At 54.5% G+C, this 19,506-nt stretch overlaps 1 protein-coding gene across 3 annotated transcripts in view; it reads right to left on the bottom strand.

The window, feature by feature from the left end:
- The window catches only part of IRF5 (interferon regulatory factor 5), a gene marked incomplete at its 5' end in the record, with an annotated part of 40,120 nt that extends 20,621 nt beyond the window's left edge, over nucleotides 1-19,499 (bottom strand). The window contains 4 exon segments of one of the 3 annotated variants that reach the window (XM_034763712.1): nucleotides 10,031-10,165; nucleotides 14,596-15,711; nucleotides 18,354-18,828; nucleotides 19,321-19,499. 3 annotated transcript variants of the gene reach the window in all.
- Between the last annotated feature and the right edge of the window lie 7 nt (nucleotides 19,500-19,506).

Raw genomic sequence — 19,506 nt, forward strand, 5'->3', positions numbered from 1 at the left:
TCCACACAGGCCAACGGGGCCCAGCCAACTTGGGGCCCCTGGAAAAATCTCCCCCTGCCACAGCACCGGGGTTGGAGGAGCTCTTGCTCTCTGCAGTGGCCCCGGGGCACAGAGCTTCTCCGGTCTCTGGGCCGCGGGTGGGGGGCAGAGAAAGGAGTGAGTGGGGGCAGGGCTATGGGGGGAAGGGGTGGAATGGGGGGGGGCTCTGGGCAAGGGGGTGGGACAACGTGGGGGCAGGGGTGGGGCTTGAGGGCAGAAGGGGGGGGGCAGGGCCACAGTTCCAGCACCATCCCAGGGCCCCAGGAGACCTCAATCCACCTCTGACACACACACACACACACGCACACACGAGGAATCCCCAAAGCAGAAAGGGAGCTGACGATGAACAGGAAAAGCGCTGCCCCAGAGTGTGGGACAAAGGACAGAAACCTACAAACACTTGGCCAGCATGGGCCTGCTGCTGAGTGCACGAAACAGGATTGTTTCTCGGGCACCTTGTCCATCTTCCAGCCCATGTGCTTGCTGTCGCAAACCTTTCGGTGCTACTGGAATATAAAGAGCTGCTATCTCCTGGATGGAAGCAGGCTTGCTTGACTGCGTGCCATAGGCCCTGTACTGCTGACGGGTGCATATCACTAGCCCCATTGTACAGAGGAGGAAGGTGAGGCAAGGAGTGGTAGATGCCATGCTTAGCTACTCTCAGCCGGAGCTGATCTCAGCTAGGAGTCACTCTTTGCAGAGCTCTCTTCACCCCACAGATGTCAGGCAAGGGAACTGGGGTAATCAATGCCAGCAGCTGAGCAAGGGGGAGTAGGAATTGGGGTCAGCTCTGTGCAAACACTGCTGTGGTCCAGGGTGTCTGGCATCCTGTACCTAACAGCGGCTGGTGCTGGTTGCTCCAGATGACGTCAGAACTAGTCCTCATGTCATCTCCCACAACCATGCATTTCCCATGAAACCTCTTCCTGACCTCAGCTGCCGATCAGTTTACGCCCTGATGCATGAGGATGAAGAGCCAATAAACAGATTCTAGGCTCGCAGCAGAAACCGACAGGCCAAGATTGAAGGGCACGTGCAGAGGAAAAGCACAGGAGCCTTCCCCTTACCCAGTTCCCGCCTCTGTCTTTCAGCTCCGGAGGAAACAGCACTTCACAGCTCTTTAAACAGCCTTCCTCCGCGATATTCATGCCCTGCCGGGACTTCACAGTGCCGCTACTTGAAAGCAGAACTTTGCTACCCGGCACCACATGACCGCCCTGGGGGATGACAGGGGACTTTCCAGGCTTGTGGGGATTCTAGAAATAATTTAAGTTGCACTCTTAAAAAACAGGTATCTTTGGAAAGAGTTTAAAAATACTTAATTGGCCGAATATTTGTGGTAACTGGCACCAACCCACCAGTAACAGACAGAGCAGGGCACTGGCTGAGCTAAACAATTGGGAACAGAAAAGGTCACCGAGTCACACCCCTCCCACTCGGGAAGGGTTAGACGGGCGCACTGAGAGATAACAGACCTTTGCGTTGTTGCTGTTGCTTTAAGAAATATCTGGTCACACTCCCTGCTCCACATCCAGCCAGCAGGGGGCGCTGTATTTTGCTAGCCACTCGGGCACCAGGGTAATTACACGCACAAAGGCGTCACAGAGGTCAAGTTACCAAGAGCACGCTCTGGAGGAGAGGTGTGTGAATCCAAGTGTAACTGGCTACTAGACACGGTGCCGAGAGCCGGTGCTCGGGAATATGTGGTGCAGCTCTTGCGTTTTGCAGGACCAATAAAATTTGCCGTGCTCTGCGAACGGCTTCCCAGACGGCTCTTGGCACAGAGCTCTGGCCGGGTGCGGTGGGCTGGCTGCCGCACAGGGAGCCGGCGCAGTGGAAACCAGCCTCGGCCCACACGGAAGGGGCTAGGAACGGTTGGTAAGAGAGGCCGGTGGGCAGCTGCTAAGAGAAGGAGTTGATGAACGCTGGAGAGTGCAAAATACAACAACAAAACCCTGGCCAGCCGGGGACGTCCTCAATAGGCTGCAGCCTGTGTGCATCTGGAACATCACGGCACCGCAGGGATAGCACTCTGATCTTACTGCTCCACAACGCACCATCCGTTCAGCTAAAGGAGACCCTCCACTCGCTGTTAGCGGTGCAAGGCCTAGGACACATGGACAAGCGGTTCTGATACCATCCAGCGGGGGGCAGTGGCGCACACACACGCTAACCAGTTTGTTCCAGTGCAAACCCGCATCCAAGGGCTTTGCTGCTCAGAGCGGCGTGGCGGGCAACTGGCCTCCTGGGCGTCCCTTTGCGTTGCACGGTTTGCCAAGGGCGGCCCTGCCCGGTTGGTCAGACACCTGCCCTGGGAGTTCTCGCCGCATGGCGGGGAAGGGAAGTGGAGGTTTCGAATCGGCGCTTAGTCACAACCAGAAGGGAAATGACACACGATAGGTGAGTCAACGTCCCCTTTTTGCCAGCAGAACCTTTCCGAACTCCAGCACAGAACGCTCTCCAGCGCCCTGTCAAGGGGCCCGGCGCTGCCGGCAGCCCAGCAGGAGCAGACGACGCGGAGCCCAGCCGGCAGCCCGAAGCAGGGGGGGTGTAACCATGGCCAGCTGCCAAACGCAGGAGAAAAATCAGCCCCTTTCCCAATATTCCAGCTGTGACAGGCCCCGGCACAGCCCAGAAAGCAGCATGCTGCCTCTAGACACGGTCGCCAAATCTGGGGGCAAACCTGCATTGGCTCCAGTCAGAAGCATCCCTTCTAAACCAGCGCAAAACAGTGGTGCCGCTGCTTGGCTTCTCCCTCTCACCGGCCTGCCTCCTTTCTGTATCTCTTCAAGCTCTGAGCCGTCCCTGTTCTGCATCGGTCGCGAGATCCCCATCCCTGCACCACTGAAGAGACGCAGGAGACCTTGTTTCACATCACGGAGACAGTCACGCCCCTCCTGGAGCAACCCTTTAGAGGAGATCTCTTCCTCCTAAGCACATCTATGATCTCGTAGCCTAGGCCAGAAATATCACCTGCCTATGTTCCACAGAGCCAGACGTCGTCCTTATGCTCCGTGTCTCCTGTCTCTCTCCTTTTCCTCCTCTTCTGCTCCTTTCTAGATCTTTCTGTCCAGCCAGGTAATTGCATAACTCACCATACCCCCCACACCGCCCTAACAACACAGTCACTTGGGGGCAGCTGCAACTGCCTTGCCCACTGGGTTTCTGCCTGGAATCGCCTGCTTTCACGCAGGGCATTTCTGATCCGCCCAGGAGAGCAGGCAGAGGGAAGCTCTGGTTTGCTGGCAGCGGGATATTGTTACAGCACCGGGACCCGGACGCTTTTTGGAAAGCCGGGGAACCGAAACCATCAAGGAAAATAAATTACATTGAGAAAACAGATTCAAGTTTCCAGTTCTTCCATGCTCTCCGCACACAGTTCTCAGTCACGACCCACAGCCCCCTGCTATCCCAGCCCTGGGCTCCCCCCTTCCCCAGCTCTGCCAGCGCCCCTCACTCCCGACCCGCAGCCCCCTCCTATCCCAGCCCTGACCCCAGCTCTGCCAGTGCCCATCAATCCCGACCCGCAGCCCCCTGCTATCCCAGCCCTGACCCCAGCTCTGCCAGTGCCCATCAATCCCGACCCGCAGCCCCCTGCTATCCCAGCCCTGACCCCAGCTCTGCCAGTGCCCTTCAATCCCAACCCCCATCCCCCTGCTAGCCCAGCCCTGGGCTCCCCCCCACTCCCCACAGCTGTGCCAGTGCCCCTCAATCCTGACCTGCAGCCCCCTGCTATCCAGCTCTGGGCTCCCCTCCCCCACAGCTCTGCCATTGCCCCTCACTCCCAACACGCAGCCCCCTGCTATCCCAGCCCTGGGTTCCCCTCCCCTACAGCTCTGCTGATGCCCCTCACTCCCGACCCGCAGCCCCCTGGGCTCCCCACACATCGCTCTGCCAACAACTCAGTCCCAACTAGTAACCTCAGTTCCAGCCCTGAAGCTACCAGTCCTCGATAACTGTGGGTTTTTCTTTGTCTGGGGGTTCGGCATAAATGGGGCCAGGAATGATCCTCAAGCCCTTCCCCCTCGTGACCTGGGATCCGTTCTGCATGGTGCTTAGTGAGCGGTTGGGTTTCCTGGTTGAAGCAGAGCGCGAATCCCGAATCCTGGGCGAGATTTCTGACTGGCGCTGGGAGCCAGCCAACATTTGCTCGGCGCTTTGGAAACGTGAAGTGCTCTGTGTGTGCCGGGTAACGAACACGAATTGACCGAGACAGTAAATATTGGCAGAGCCACAGGCAGCCAACGGCAGCACGCCCAGAGTTTCCGCAATCACAGGTTCGAATCTCGGCACGTCAGACTTGGCCCCTCAGACTCCCCAGGGAACGGAGTCAGTGCACAGATATTAACGAGACCAGGGGTCAGGAGCCGGAGTCAGGCTCCAGCAACCTCAGAGTCGGCCACCTGATTGTGGGAACAGTGCCCCGCAGCAGCTTGGGGGCTGCTCACAGCATTCGCCCAGGGCTGCGATAGGACCTGTGCCTGTGGGTTGCCAGCCCCGCTCCTCCCTTGCCTCGCCTCACTGCAGGCGAGGGTAACCTGCTCTGACTCCCAGCTCCGATGTCTGCCTCTGGCTCTGCCCCGGGGCTCCAGTCCCGGTCACCAACTCCTGCTCTAACCCCTGGGCATGACCACCGTGTGGCAGGTTTCATAAGAGTGAGAAGTTACTCCAGTCACCCTGGCCACGGGTTCCCCCCGCACCTGGCTGTGCAGCCTGGCTGGCGGCATTTCAATGGCGCCCCCTAGGGGCAGCTTGTGAGGGGTGCTGGGACGCCGCAGGATGAAAGGTGTCTGTAACAGGGCGGGGAGGGGGAGCTTTCGTGCGGACCCAGCCTGTTAGGAGCGTTCGAGTCCTGCCAATGCAGCTCAGGCCAGGCTGACTCAGTAGGGCAGGATCCGCTTGCTGACTCCATCCTCCCTGGCTGGAATCGGGTGCAGCTGGAAGCTTAACTGCCCAGGCAGCACCCGGAGGAACAGCCAGGGAGCAGGGCTTGATCAGACAGGCAGCTCAGGTCAGACAGGCACTGTAGGAAGGAGCAACAGGGTCTTGGGGGAAAGCAGGTCACAGCTGCAGGTGCAGGGTCCCCAGGCTGGGACCCGGAGCAGTGGGTGGGCCCGGGTCCCCCTGCCGGCCGCTGGGGAAGTGGCACCGGCTGGGCAGTGAGCAGGAAGACTGCCAGAGTCCATGCGTCAAGAGAGACTTTGGTACGCCTGGAAGGGGAAGCGTGCGATGACCTGGCCGGAGGGGCCAAGGCACGAAGAGGGAACAGAGGGTGGGAGGGACGCTGCCAGAGGAGGGCGCAACGCCTGGCCAGAGCTAATCCCCAGAGCAACCAGGAGGTGGCGCCAGTGGATCCAGTGGCAAGGGGGCACATTTGGAGGCCAGCTGAAGGCGCACATGCTCCGAGCATGGCCTGGGGGAATGGCTCGGGTCACCGGGCGGTACAGATCAGAGCGTTTTTTTTCTCGAGGGGCAGGACAGCTTGCTGATCACGGAAACCTGACGGCAGCGTCTCTACCGGCACACGCTCAGGGTCCCGTCAAACGCACTGGCAAGTCTTGCGGCCAAGCCCACAGACGTCTCTCGCTGCAGCCGTTCACCTTAGGCCATGGCTCCAACAGAAAATTGCGTCAACCTAACGTCTGTCGGCATGCGGCTCCCGCGGTTATTCAATTGCTTGTGCGTGTCCACGCGTGGCTCCTTGTGTCGGGATGTGCGCCCTCACCGGGAGCGCAGTATCGAGTCGACTGTCAGCGTGGAGCATCAGGGGACGGCCCCTGAAAGCCAGTGACAGTCACGTAAGCAGCATGGGGAGGTGATGGGACTAAACGGGTGTAGAGAGGCACTTACGTCTCTACAAGCAGCTGACATCAGCCTAACCACGTCGCGTAGACCAGGCATTAGCTTGCTGGTTTCAAATGGGAGAAGAAGTTACAGGTCCAAGATGGGGGGGGGGGGGGAATATTCCTCCGGGCCAACCAGCAAGCAGAGATTTGCATGTGCTATCTGATTGGCTGAGAGGTGACCAATACTTTTGCTCTGGACGGGCTGCAGATCCGCGCATTGCAATTCGAACGTGATGGCTCTTCCTCCCACTACGGCAGCTTCCCCTCCTGCTCTCTTCCCGCCTTTCTCCCTCCTGGGCAATTTAAGCCTCTGCTTGTTTCATCACACCCGGATCTCGGAACCCGGCCAGTGACATCACAGGGGTTGCTACAGCAGCAACCACAGATGTGACGGGCAGACGGGTGAAGCAACCGGCATGTGAGTAAAGAGATGAGAGCCACACATTTGCAAGCTGGTTCTTCCTCTGCAAGGCCAAGCCCCACGGGAAACGAAAGGCCAAGCTCTCCCTGGAGCTCTGCCCCATTGCAGAAACCAGGTAAGGAAACAAAACCATCGCTTCCGAAGTGAGCTGGTGCCATCTACAAGGAGAAACGCCATCCCTGCTTATCTGGACACCGTCACTCATCCCCCCTCTAGGTCTCAGGCAAGCAGGGCTCAGGTGTCAGTTCCAGTCCTGGGACTCCCTTCCCCTTCTTCATGCAGCGCACAGTCAACTTGTGGAACTCCTTGCCTGAGGAGGTTGTGAAGGCTAGGACTATAACAGCGTTTAAAAGAGAACTGGATAAATTCATGGTGGTTAAGTCCATTAATGGCTATTAGCCAGGATGGGTAAGGAATGGTGTCCCTAGCCTCTGTTTGTCAGAGGGTGGAGATGGATGGCAGGAGAGATATCACTTGATCATTGCCCGTTGGTCCACTCCCTCTGGGGCACCTGGCATTGGCCACTGTCGGTAGACAGGATACTGGGCTAGGCGGACCTTTGGTCTGACCCAGTACGGCCTTTCTTATGTTCACAGATGTGCTGATGCAATACCCCGTTAGCCCAGCCTTGGGCCCCCTCTGCCCGTGCACCTCAATCCAGACCCTTGCTCCTGCAGTCCTGACCCCAGCCACACTCAGCCAATGCACCTGAGCCCACCAACACCTGTGGCTGCCCAATTCCTCTTCATAAGGACCTCCGGCGACCTTCCTTTGCGAGTGGAAGGCCTTGATTTTCCGTTCCGCGCACCCGCCCACCTCCTACATTTGACAACAGGCTTTCTTTGTGCTTAATTTGCAAGAGCCACGGAATATGTCAGCAAAGTAACTCAACCCCCAGCTCGCCCCATGTCCACACACAGGCATGAAGCAGGCTGGGGGGGGAGGGGAGCCCTGAGCCTGCCAAGAGGCTGTTTCTGGAGGGGGGAGGGGATGGAACCCCCAAATCCCTCCCAACTGCATCATGTGTGTGGGATTTGAACCCTGGCCTTCAGAGAGGGTGCATAAAAAACAAAGTATAAGACCCAGTCCCCGCCTCCAAGATCCTATGCAGCAGAGCCACGCAGTGCAGGTACACGGGCCCCTGGTGAGAGCATGGAGGAGAAGAACCCAGGGACAACTGGTGAAGGAACAGGGTTTGAGGGAGGGACACTGGGAAAGAGGAAAGCAAGTGAGTGGAAAGGAGGCGGGAGATGCAGGCAAGACAGGGCTCTGTGGGACCTTGGCCAGAGCTCAGATCTGCTGAGATGAAAGGCTAAGCTTGCAAAGACTTTCTGCCATCCGGCCCCTAGCTGATCCCCGGGTGCGATCAGGAACTGCCCCATTAGTATTGCCAATGAGACGTCTCATGGGGACTTCAACGCTGAAGTCGCAGGCACTGGCACTTGCTAGAGACAGGATAGTCAGCTCTATGGACCCATGTTCTGATCTAGGCTGGCGAATTGTATGTTCCTGAGAATAGGACTGAGGAAAAAAAATACAGACGAGAGAGAGTCTCCCAGCAATGCTGGTTACATAACATAAGAACATAAGAAAGGCTGTACCGGGTCAGACCAAAGGTCCATCTAGCCCAGTATCCCATCTACCGACAGTGGCCAATGCCAGGTGCCCCAGAGGGAATGAACCTAACAGGCAATGATCAAGTGATCTCTCTCCTGCCATCCATCTCCATCCTCTGACAGACAGAGGCTAGGGACACCATTCCTTACCCGTCCTGGCTAATAGCCATTAATGGACTTAACCTCCATGAATTTATCCAGTTCTCTTTTAAACGCTGTTATAGTCCTAGCCTTCACAACCTCCTCAGGTAAGGAGTTCCACAAGTTGACCGTGCGCTGCGTGAAGAAGAACTTCCTTTTATTTGTTTTAAACTGCTGCCTATTAATTTCATTTGATGACCCCTAGTTCTTGTATTATGGGAATAAGTAAATAACTTTTCCTTATCCACTTTCTCCACATCACTCATGATTTTATATTCAGAGAACCTGTCTGCCCGGAACCCAGAACACGCCACTCCACAGTCCTCCAGTGGGGGGGGGGGGGGGGTTCCACTTAAGCTGCTCCCAAAACAGCATTACTAGGGGCTAGAGCAGAGGGCTGTGACCCTCATCCTAGAAAGCTGGATTCCATCCCCAGCCACCCTCAACCCCGCGCGGAGGTAGGTAAGATAACCGAGTGTGTGTTGCACTCAGACCCTCAGGTGACGAGTGCTGTGGCGTGCAAAGCACCATCAGAGTCACAATAGAGGGTGGCTCTTTGTTGGCAAAACCCTCCCATGCAAACCAGCTCACACTCTACTGCCACTCTGGCGGAAAAGGCATCAGGCAAACATTCCCTTCGAGGCTCTACTCACAAAGGTGGGTGGCGATTTCTCAGCCCCCCAACTGGCCAGCATCCCTGGTACCGTATGAAATTCCAGACAGTCATCCTGTTCGCGCCAGCAAAGATGAATGCTGCTGGCATTTATTGGAAGCCCCTTTGATTCTTCCCGTAAACGAACATCTTGTGCACATGTTCACGATCGCTCTGTTTAAACCACACCCGCTACTTCGTTCAGGAGTAGCCAATACCCTCCAACGGAACATCAAGTGTAATGTTATAACAAGCCTTGGTTAGTTTACGAGATCACAGAATCACAGGAGTGGAGGAGACCTCGCGAGGTCATCTAGTCCAGTCCTCCGCACTCATGGCAGGAGTGGGTATTGTCTACTACTGTATTTATCTTCTCCCAAAACTAAATGATCCCAATCTTTCCAGTATCAGAGGGGTAGACGTGTTAGTCTGGATCTGTAAAAAGCAACAGGGGGTCCTGTGGCACCTTATAGACTAACCGATGTATTGGAGCATAAGCTTTCGTGGGTGAATGCCCACTTCGTCAGACATGCGTCTGGGTAGTCACCCATGAAAGCTTATGCTCCAATACATCTGTTAGTCTTAAAGGTGCCACAGGACTCTCTCTTGCTTATTTCTGATGGAGTTTCCTTTATACAGTCTGACCTGAGTTTTTTTTCTAAATTCCTTTATTAAAAAAGGCTACGTTTCTTTTCAGCAAGGAAAACACCAAGCAACTAATTGACCGTAAAGAGGAACAATGAAACTGACTCTATAAAGCCCCTGTAAAATGCCACGTGACAAAGTGCAAAGACAGAGGTTTGCTTTTCTGCAAACATCTCTCAGGTTTCCTAATCTCATGTGCTACTTGTAACTATCGTAGGGACAACATTTTCAGATAGATCCGGTTTTCAAGACGACCGTGTCCCTTTAAATTATTTCTTAAAGGAGGTGGAAGGCGGAGAAACCAACTTCATTAACTCCAGACTCTTGAGTTTTATCTCAATCCTTAAATCTTGATTCTGACCTGACCACAGTCTGTAGCTGGGTGACATAGTAACAGGTTGTTATTTACAACCCCTTCCCCCACCTGTTAATTAAACATGAACAATGATCTTGCAAGAACAGACAGACTCCACTCCCACATAGCCCTGCTCCCAGGTCTGAGCGGCAATTAACCATTCATAACCACATTGTTCTAGTCGGTAACAGCACTGCAGACACCGGGCAGAGATAAAAAACACAAGATCCACTACACCACTATCAATTGCTGCCTGGATGTTTCTCACTAGCGGATCCTTCATAAAGTTAATGTGCAAGAGACAAGCGGACTTACCTAATGTAGGTTCCCAGAACGGAAAGAGAGAAGAGGCAGCCCCAGACTTATTGGAAGCCCATGGAGGTCTGGCTTTGAATTCGAAGTCAGAGAGGGGAATTTGAAACGCGGGTTGGGGTTTTTTCTAACTTCAGTCTGTGAAATAAAAAGAAGAGAGACACTTCCTCAAATCATCAGAAATAGACATGGGTTTTCGGCTACCAAGCGTGAAAAATCCATAACTTTGGGAGGAGGAGCACGAACAGCCTAGCCATGTCGGTAACAGCCCCCTTCATTTCATATCGCAAGTAACCCCCGGAGACCTCAATCAGGGCCCAATGGTGGTAGGTGCTGGACAGACCACGCATCTTGCCTTGCCTTGGAAATCTTGCAAGACCAGATGCTCGGTTAAAAGGAAGGAATTCACATGCAGGCAACCAAACCCCAGGCAGGCAAGAGTGACACCCAATTTAGTGTGCAGTATTAAGCCTCTCACTTTCCCATAGGTCTGTGCCTGTGACTCAACCCTTTATAAATACCTAGGTAGAGCGAGGGAACTCGGATTAGCTGTTTTGCAGATGACTTCAGACCTTTGTAATAAAAACACACGTACATTTCAGACAATGCCAGCTACCAGGGAATCTATAGTGCAATCCCTGGGAGCAATGAAACCTTAACAGCAGCTGTCAATTAATACTGGCTTTCCTAGGCCATTTTATCCAAGGGAGAATTGTCCAGGAGAGCCTTGGAGGACTGGCCTCTGAAGTTTTGCAGGACTATATACACTCCCCTGGGAGATTATATTAGGGCCACATTTTTCAGACTTGGGTGTCTATATTTAGACACTCAAATCCACACTTAAGCAATTAAATACGTTTCCTTATTCGGGTGCCTAGACACATATGTAGGTGTCTGGCTAGAAGCACGCAAGTTTGAACACTCACATCCACATAGCCCCTTTTTCAGTGTGTGACTCAGGTCTTCCTGCCCCTTTCTGCTGCAGCGGCCTGGCTTCCCCCACCCTCCAGACGTCATTCTGGGCTAGGGTTTTGAAAGGAACAGGGAAGCGCGTTGTTAAAATGACAAACTCAGCATCCTGAACCGGCCTCCAGTGTGCCGCCCTGCCTGGGTCATTGTGTTCATCATTTCAGCCTCGCTGAAGGAGGGGATCTCCCCTTTCGCCGCCTCGCTCCTGTATTCGAGGGATGGGTTTATTATCACAAGGAGAACTGGGCTCTGGGAGGGATGAACAGTTAACCCTGCTGCAACTCGTCCAGGGGCATGGTGAGCCACCTAGGCTGGTATGCTGCCTTTGGCAACGGCCAGGGCCTGTTGCTTTGGAGAAAGGTAAACACCCCACCACCACTATCTCTGGGCAACAGCCATTGATAGGAAAAAACTATCCCGCACTACTAGTTCTAGAGAGGCTAGGTGGCCAGGCCTAGGACGTCCAATCTCGCCACCCTCAGCCAGTGCAGGATTGGACGCTGCGTTTTTTTTACTGTCAACGACTGCTTTTGTTGACTGCCCGGATCTCGCTGTCACAGAGATTCCCCCATATTCATCCTAATTGTCACTATTTTAAGGGGAGGCTCCCAAACAAGAGGTCCCATTTGCATTGTTTTTTAAGAAATCTCATCTCCTGGTTCCTAACAAGCCCCTCGATTGTTGGCACTGAGAGAGTTTTAAAAGTTGTTATTCATTTCCAGTTTGTTCGCCTCGGCCCAACCAATGCCACTCGTCTATTTGCTGTTTGTTTCGAATTCAGTGCCACGCTCTGCCTCTCTTGGACGGTGGCAGTGGACTACAATCCTTGCAGGGGAAGGTTAAAAGCCTGATGGGGTTTCCTAATTTTGTCTTCATCGTCGCATTGAAAACTCCTTTGAAAACTCAATAAAACCTACACTGTCCGCCAGGGTCTTTATTAATTTAATCCTGTGACTCCTAGATATTCTCCAGCGGACTGCCCGCTAGCTGTGTGTCAGCAAGCCTGGAAAATTAGCTTAACATGGAGAAGAAATGTTCCTCTGGGGGGAATTGGGGAAGGTGGGAACATGGCACACAGAGGAATAGGCACAAGGGGGAATAACCCAATTAAAACTCTTGCATTGGCTCTGAGAAGTTGGTCTAAAAACCCGCCCACAGTGCGGTCTCCTGCTACTCTCCCCACTTCCGCTCTTCATCTAGCATGGGGCTCTTCTGGGCCCGTCTCCACGGCAAGTCCTGCTCTCCGGAGCAGCCTGCCAGTCTGTGCCGCACGCCAATGGCAGCAGGAAACCTTTGGTCTTTATTCCCCACCTGCTATTTGGGGGGCGGGAGCTTCCTGTTGTTTGTACACAAGGGGTTTGTGTGTAGACACAACCCCGGAGAGACAGAGAGAGTGTGTACATAAGCCTGCACAGATAGTGTGTAAACTTACACACAACTCGGCAGGGGGAGAGAGAGAGAGAGTGTGTGAGTATACACACAACCCTGCACAGAAAGAGTGTGTACACACACACAACTCTGCAGAGGGAGAGAGAGAGAGAGAGAGAGAGAGAGAGTGTACACACACAACCCTGCAGGGAGAGAGCGTGTGTGCGCTGGTGTGCCCACACACGACCCTGGAGAGCAGAGCGTGTTATCTCGGGGAGGAAGAAGCTGGCCTGAAGAGAAGTGAGCCCATCTGCAAGGTTTGTGTTTCCAGCACTCGGAGATAAACCCGCTTGCGCCGCACCTCGCTCGGATTAGCTTGAAAAAACAATAGCGGCTGGATCAAGAGCTCTGAGCTAATGACACCGGGGGTAGGGGGCTGCATCAGCGCCCACCAGCCCCTCAGCCGGGGACCCACCTGCTTTCGGTTTCTCTCTCTCCCGCGGGCAGTTTATGGTCCCGGTCCAGGAAACTTTTCACTACAATAATTAAAGGTGCCATTCCCTGGGCACCTGTGCCAGCCCTCCACCCGTCGGAGCTGACCCTGGGCACATGAGGAGCTGGCACAGGGAGGGGCTGACCCTGGGCAGGGGCTCACACAGGGGAGGGGCTCAGGGGCCGGCACAGGGCAGGGGAGGGGCTGGCACAGATGAAGGGCTCAGGGGCTAACAGAGGGCAGGGGAGGGGCTCAGGGGCTCCCCAGGGGAGGGGCTGGAGTGGGTGGGCTGTCCATCCAGGTGAAACTCATGTTTCAGTCAGCCCAGTTCAGCTGGACTGGGCAGGTGAGAGGTTGGCATAGATCAACAGGAGGCATAAGGCAGGATACCTAGGGAGAGAGATTGGCACAGGTGAGGGGCTCAGGGGCTCCCCCGGCAGGTGAGGGGCTGGCACTGGTGAGGGGTTCAGGGGCTGGCAGAGGGCAGGGGAGCGGCGGGGACGGTCTGACCGGGGCTGGCGCACTCGGGGGAGGGAGTCACGGTGCCCCGGGGAGGGAAGGGGCAGCCCGGGGGTGGGGGGCGCTGCCCCCAGGGGCCAGGCCGCTCCGGAGGGGCAGGGGGCGCGGCCGGGACTCACCCTGCGCCGGGAGGCTCCTGAATCCTCCTGCCGGGCTGCTCCCCTCGCTGCCCGGGGGCCGCTGTCAGCCGGGCCGGGCTCCTGACTTCGGCAGCAGCCGCCGCCCAGCACTTCCGCATGGCGGGGCCGCCCCCGCCGCTCAGCCGCGCCTCCCTGCCGGGCTTCCCAGGGGCCAGCCCCGCCTCGCCGCCGGGGGAGCCCCGCAGCCCCTCACCTGCCCGGGGAGCCCCGCACCGGGGCCAGCGCCGGAGCCCCTCACCTGCCCGGGGAGCCCCTCACCTGCCCGGGGAGCCCCTCACCTGGGCCAGCGCCAGAGCCCCTCACCTGCCCGGGGAGCCCCTCACCTGGGCCACCTACCGAGCCCCTCACCTGCCCGGGGAGCCCCGCACCTGGGCCACCTCCCGAGCCCCTCACCTGCCCGGGGAGCCCCGCACCGGGGCCAGCCCCGGAGCCCCTCACCTGGGCCAGCGCCGGAGCCCCTCACCTGCCCAGGGAGCCCTGCACCTGGGCCAGCCCTGGAGCCCCTCACCTGGGCCAGCCCCATAGCCCCTCACCTGTCTGGGCAGCCCCACACCTGGGCCAGCCCCATAGCACCTCACCTGTGCCAATCTCTCTCCCTAGGTATCCTGCCTTATGCCTCCTGTTGATCTATGCCAACCTCTCACCTGCCCAGTCCAGCTGAACTGGGCTGACTGAAACATGAGTTTCACCTGGATGGACAGCCCACCCACTCCAGCCCCTCATTCGATGACGAAGCTTCTCTTGTGCAGTGCTTTGTGTGCCTGGGAATCCTGGCCTTGCCAGCCCTCCTCAACCCTGGAGAAAAGGGCTTCTCTTGGCCAGCTGTTGACCCGTCTCTTCCAGGTACCTTCCTCCAAGTTCCTTCCCAAGTGGAAACCTACATGTGGCTCATTGGCATCACACTCTTATTAGTAAACCCAGCGAGCCCAGGTGGGCTTGGGTGAGTCTCTCCCGTTGGGATAACACTTCCTCAGGGAAGCTGTATTGCATTTAAAATGAGCTTTTCAGGAAGTGCAGAAGTTGCCTACAAGGAGGAGAAGCCAGCCAGCTACCCGGGGACCAAATGCCCTGAGGTTTACCAGTTGGTCCAGGGGCCACCGTTTAAGAACAGCTGTGCTGCAGCATAACCCAATGGGTGCTCCAGGGAGATGCTCCGCTTCGGAGAAGTTAAGCTGAGGTCCCGTCTTCCAGCTGGTGTCCCTCTCACAAGCAGCTGTCCAAGATCTTGTGGCACTTTTTAGAAAGAGGAAGGAGCCATACAGCTGGTGGCATTTTTAAGCATTGGCCAGCCATTCTCCCTCGGCACTGGGTGTGAGCTGTTGTTGAGTCCAGTCTGAGCCTGAAGTGCATTAGAGAGGACCCAGTGCGTGCTGTGTCCCACCCACGCAGCAGTCACCTGGTGAAGTGAAATTGACCCGATCAAGTTCTTTTTAATCCTGATGTCAAAACGTAACCGCAAAATGAGATTTCCACGCCTGCCATCCTACACAAAGGGGAATGGAGTGATATCCCTCTCTGCTGGCTGTTCAGCATGTGGCAGGGATCTGGGGCTCGGCAGAGAATGGAACTAAACCAATTTCTTCACTCTGTCTTCTTTCCACACTTCCCTGCAAGACAAGACTCCCCTTGGAACATACTCCTCTAAAAGCAACAAGCTGGAGCTCAGTTCTAACGAACGAAGCAGAATTCTGATTGGCACGGTTTAAAATAGTCCCGCCTCTCCCCAAAGAGTTTTTGGTAGGAAATGGTAGGTTTTCTTTAGCTAAAGCATTTTTGAAACTGCTAACCAGGAGCCTCCAGACACCCGGATTCCATGAAACCACAGCTTCAAATCCCAGCAGGGTTCGCCTAGCTCTTCATCCTTCCAGCCAAGGTCGATAAACGAATGAGCTCCATGCAGTTTACTGCATGAAGGTCTTTCCGATGAGACCTTGAGTGCCAATACCCTGTTTGTTCTATGTGTGTATTCAGGATTCCACGGCACTTTTGATGAGTAGGGTTTTTGTCTAAAGTCGTCGGTCCAAAATTCTCTCTGTTGATTGGTGTCCCAGATTCCTGACTCACTTTCACAGCAGGGCGGCTGTATTTCGGAGCAGGATATTCCCAGCTATTCCTGCTGGTATTGTAGCAGCAGCAGCGATAGGTTGCACAGTGTTTCCACACACCAAACCGTGTTGTCAGTCACTTGTAAATATCTGAAACCAATTGAAAAGTTCCACAGAAATGTAAAATATTCATTTATTTGATTTTATCAGCTTCGCCTGCATGGGTGAGGCTGAGCAGGAATGGTATTTAATTTGGATAAAAGGTTGGGATTTAGCCCAGGGGATCTCTGACAGTACCTGAGCTGTTCCACAGTATTGTGTCAATGAATTTAGTCATCAAACCCATTCCAGCTGCTGAGATAGACACATGAAAAAAACCTCCCACACAAGCTGCAAGTCTCCAGTTTCCCCATAGACAGGGCCGGCTCTGGCTTTTTTGCCGCCCCAAGCAAAAAAAAAACAAAAACCTGCGGAGTGGCCGGAGCCAGGGTGCAGAGGGACTCCCTGCGCTGCAGACGTGCCCCGGCTAGCAGGGGGGAGACAGAGAAGGGGGGCGGCCAGGGCTTCAGCGGGGCGCTTGCCACGCGGCCCCGATTGCTGCACCGCCTGCCGGGAGGGCTCCGCACCGCTCCGGTCGGCGGGGAGGGAAGGACGCGGGCTGCCCTGCCGGGCTTGCTACAGACCTGGCACCGGCTGGGACAGATGGAGCGCAGCCTGTTCCCAGCAGGGCGCTCCCCTCCTCCGCACCGCCGCCCCCTACAGGGCGGCTGGATCGGCGAACAAAACAAAAACAAACAGAAAGTGGCCGTGACGCCCTAGAATTGGGCGGAATGCCGCCCCGTAGAATCTGCTGCCCCAAGCATGAGCTTGCTCGGCTGGTGCCTGGAGCCGGCCCTGCCCGTAGAGATGCTAGAAATACTAGACAGACAGTCATAGACTTTTATCTCCTTTTTTTCAAAGGTAATGTTGAATTTAACATAGATATTGGCTTGATGACAGGGAATCAGGACTCCTGGGTTCTGTTCCTAGCTCTACCATTGACTTGCTGTGTGGGTCATTTCTCCTCAACATGCCCCCTCAAATGGGGGTGATGTAAAGCACTATGAGGTTCACAGATTTTAACACCAGAAGGGACCGCTATGATAATCTAATCTAACCTCTTGTGTAACATGGCCGCAGAATTTCATGCTGTGATTCCTGTATCAGGGCCAACAACTTGTGGTTTAACTAGACCAGGGGTCAGCAACCTTTCAGAAGTGGTGTGCCGAGTCTTCATTTATTCACTCTAATGTAAGGTTTTGCGTGCCAGTAATACATTTTAATGTTTTTAGAAGGTCTCTTTCTATAAGTCTATAATACATAACTAAACTATTGTTGTATGTAAAGTAAATAAGGTTTTAAAAATGTTTAAGAAGCTTCATTTAAAATTAAATTAAAATGCAGAGCCTTCCGGACCGGTGGCCAGGACCTGGGCAGTGTGAGTGCCACTGAAAATCAGCTCGCATGCTGCCTTTGGCACACATGCCATAGGTTGCCTACCCCTGAACTAGACAGAACCTATCTCCTCTTTAAAAGATGTCAAATCCTGATTTAAAGACTCTAAAGCAGGGGTCTCAAAGTCCCGGCCCACGAGCCGTCTGTGGCCCTAGAACCTCCCCACTGCGGCCCGCGGAGGAGAGATGCATGCAGCCATGCTGCGCTGGTCCCCACAACTCCCATTGTCTGGGGGAGAGGGACAGAGATACCATCACTAGTTGCCGGGCAGAGTCAACCATGGAGGCAGCATCATTAGTTGCTAGGCGGAGTCAGCCATGGAGGTGGCATCACTTTTTTCCACAATTAATATAAACAAGTCAAAATACGGAACACAACTATCTGATGCACCCCTTGGTGCAATCCTGGAGGTTTCAACTGCTCAGTCACTGAGGCCAAGCATCAACAAACCGACAGAACTGAAGCATTGCCATGTGTCTGGCAAACACTAACAACTCTCTGGCAGGCAAAGAATTGTATAATGTTGTATGACAGTTTTATTATTTCTAAGAAATTCAAAATAAAAAATACAATATAAACGTTTTCTGAACACCATCTTCAGTCACATTATTGGCCTGCTGGGAGGATTTGAGGACTGGCACTGGCCCTAAAGTAAATTGAGTTTGAGACCCCTGCTCTAAAGTGTCCAGTATTTATTTGTTGTGATTATTTAACAAATCCATGATATTTTGGTGTGATTGCTGGCTGGGACACTAAGTGGCATGTAACTAAGTCATGTGGGAGAAATTAAACTGGAAAATAATTAGTCTTGGCAGAATTTAACTATTTTATAATTTTGACTGATATCTATGTTTATTTTTAAGCATTTTTTTTTAGATTTTTCCCATTTAAATTTTCAGTTGTGGGAAATTATGGGGGTGTGGGGGGAGATCAGACTAAGGACACTAGACACTGATATTCAAAAAGGAAAAGCTTTACAAACTGTTAAAACACATTGTCAAAATCATGTCAAAACATACAAATTAAATATCCTTAAATCAATAAATCACACCTGTTTACTATTCATACGCTAGTCCATTCGTAACAAGCCTCATTCAAAATTCTAAATCACAGAAAGTTCTCAAGCAGCATTTTTCTTACATTGCCTGTCTGTACATTTCTATTGTTATTGATGAAAATATTTTTGTTCTCAGTTTGGGTGTGTACAGGGAATTTGAGGTTTACCGACATCAACTAATAAAAACCAAATCCTTCCACACCTAGGAATAATGAATTAAAAGTTACAGGATACAAGTTACAAGGCCTAGATGTTTGGGGACCTCCATTTGACACAGCCATCAGACTAGAGGATGGATACATGCAGCCAGCCTGGTTGGGGGTCTGTGATATGATTAAGAATAATTCACTTCATGAGGATGCTGCTCATGTCATATCCCTTTTCTGGTTTTGGTCCTGACTTTGCAGTCCTACCTCTAGTTCGCGCCCTATTTCAGTGTCTGGTTATTGACACCTGGGGTATTTAGATTCTGGACTTGGGGCCGGAGCCTGCATCAGTTAATATTAATGGTAACATCCCTACTGACTTCAGTAGGGCAGGGCCTTGATGAGTAGCTGGCGTGCAGTAGTTCCCTGAGGGCAGCTTCCCTGGTGAACATCACCAAGAGTGCCATGGCTCCAGGCGTCATCACGTCAATCCAGCATTACAGGGATGGGCTCTGCAAGTGTCAGTGCTGCTGCCACATGCTGGTGGAGCGTGCGCATCACATCCACTTCCTGTCCAGAGAGGGTAACAGCCTGATACTCCCAGCAGCTAACGGAGCTGCTCCCATAGCTCGAGTGAGACAGGTCTGGGCTGAAGGAGCCAGGCTGCAGTGCCACCAATCCTGGGATCTCCCTACCCCTGTCCTGGGCCCAGGACCCCTAAGTCCTCTGGCTGCGCCTGTGCCCTCCCCAGCCTTGCACCCCCAAGCCCTGTAGCTGGGCCCTGCCCCCTCCTGACCCTGCACCCCCTGTCCTGTACCCTGCACCCGCCAGCCCCGCCCAGCCCCCCCCAGGCCCTGTAGCTGGGCCCTGCACCCCCCGTCCTGTACCCTGCACCTGCCAGCCCTACCCCACCCCACCCCAGGCCCTGTACTCCTCAGTCCTGCCCCACCCCCCAGTTCTGGCCCCGCCCCCTCCTGGCCCATCCCCCCCAGGCTCTCTGGCTGGGCCCCGCCCCCGGCCGGTCCCGCCCAGACTCTGGCCAATGCCGAGCCGCGTACCCACCATGCACCTGGGCTCTCGCTCGGAGGCGGGGGGGATGCCGCGGGGAGCAGGCGCCTCCCCGGGTTTCTCTGGGCCGCCAGCGAGGGCCATGAAAATGTCCGCGGTCCCTTTAACATCTGTCCCCGCCCCTCTGCCTTTCTCCGCTCCCATTGGTTCGCCTCCTGAGATCGCTCCGCCCCCTGCACC

The sequence above is a fragment of the Trachemys scripta genome, chromosome 1, assembly GCF_013100865.1.
Source record: "Trachemys scripta elegans isolate TJP31775 chromosome 1, CAS_Tse_1.0, whole genome shotgun sequence".
NCBI classification, from domain to species: Eukaryota; Metazoa; Chordata; order Testudines; family Emydidae; genus Trachemys; species Trachemys scripta.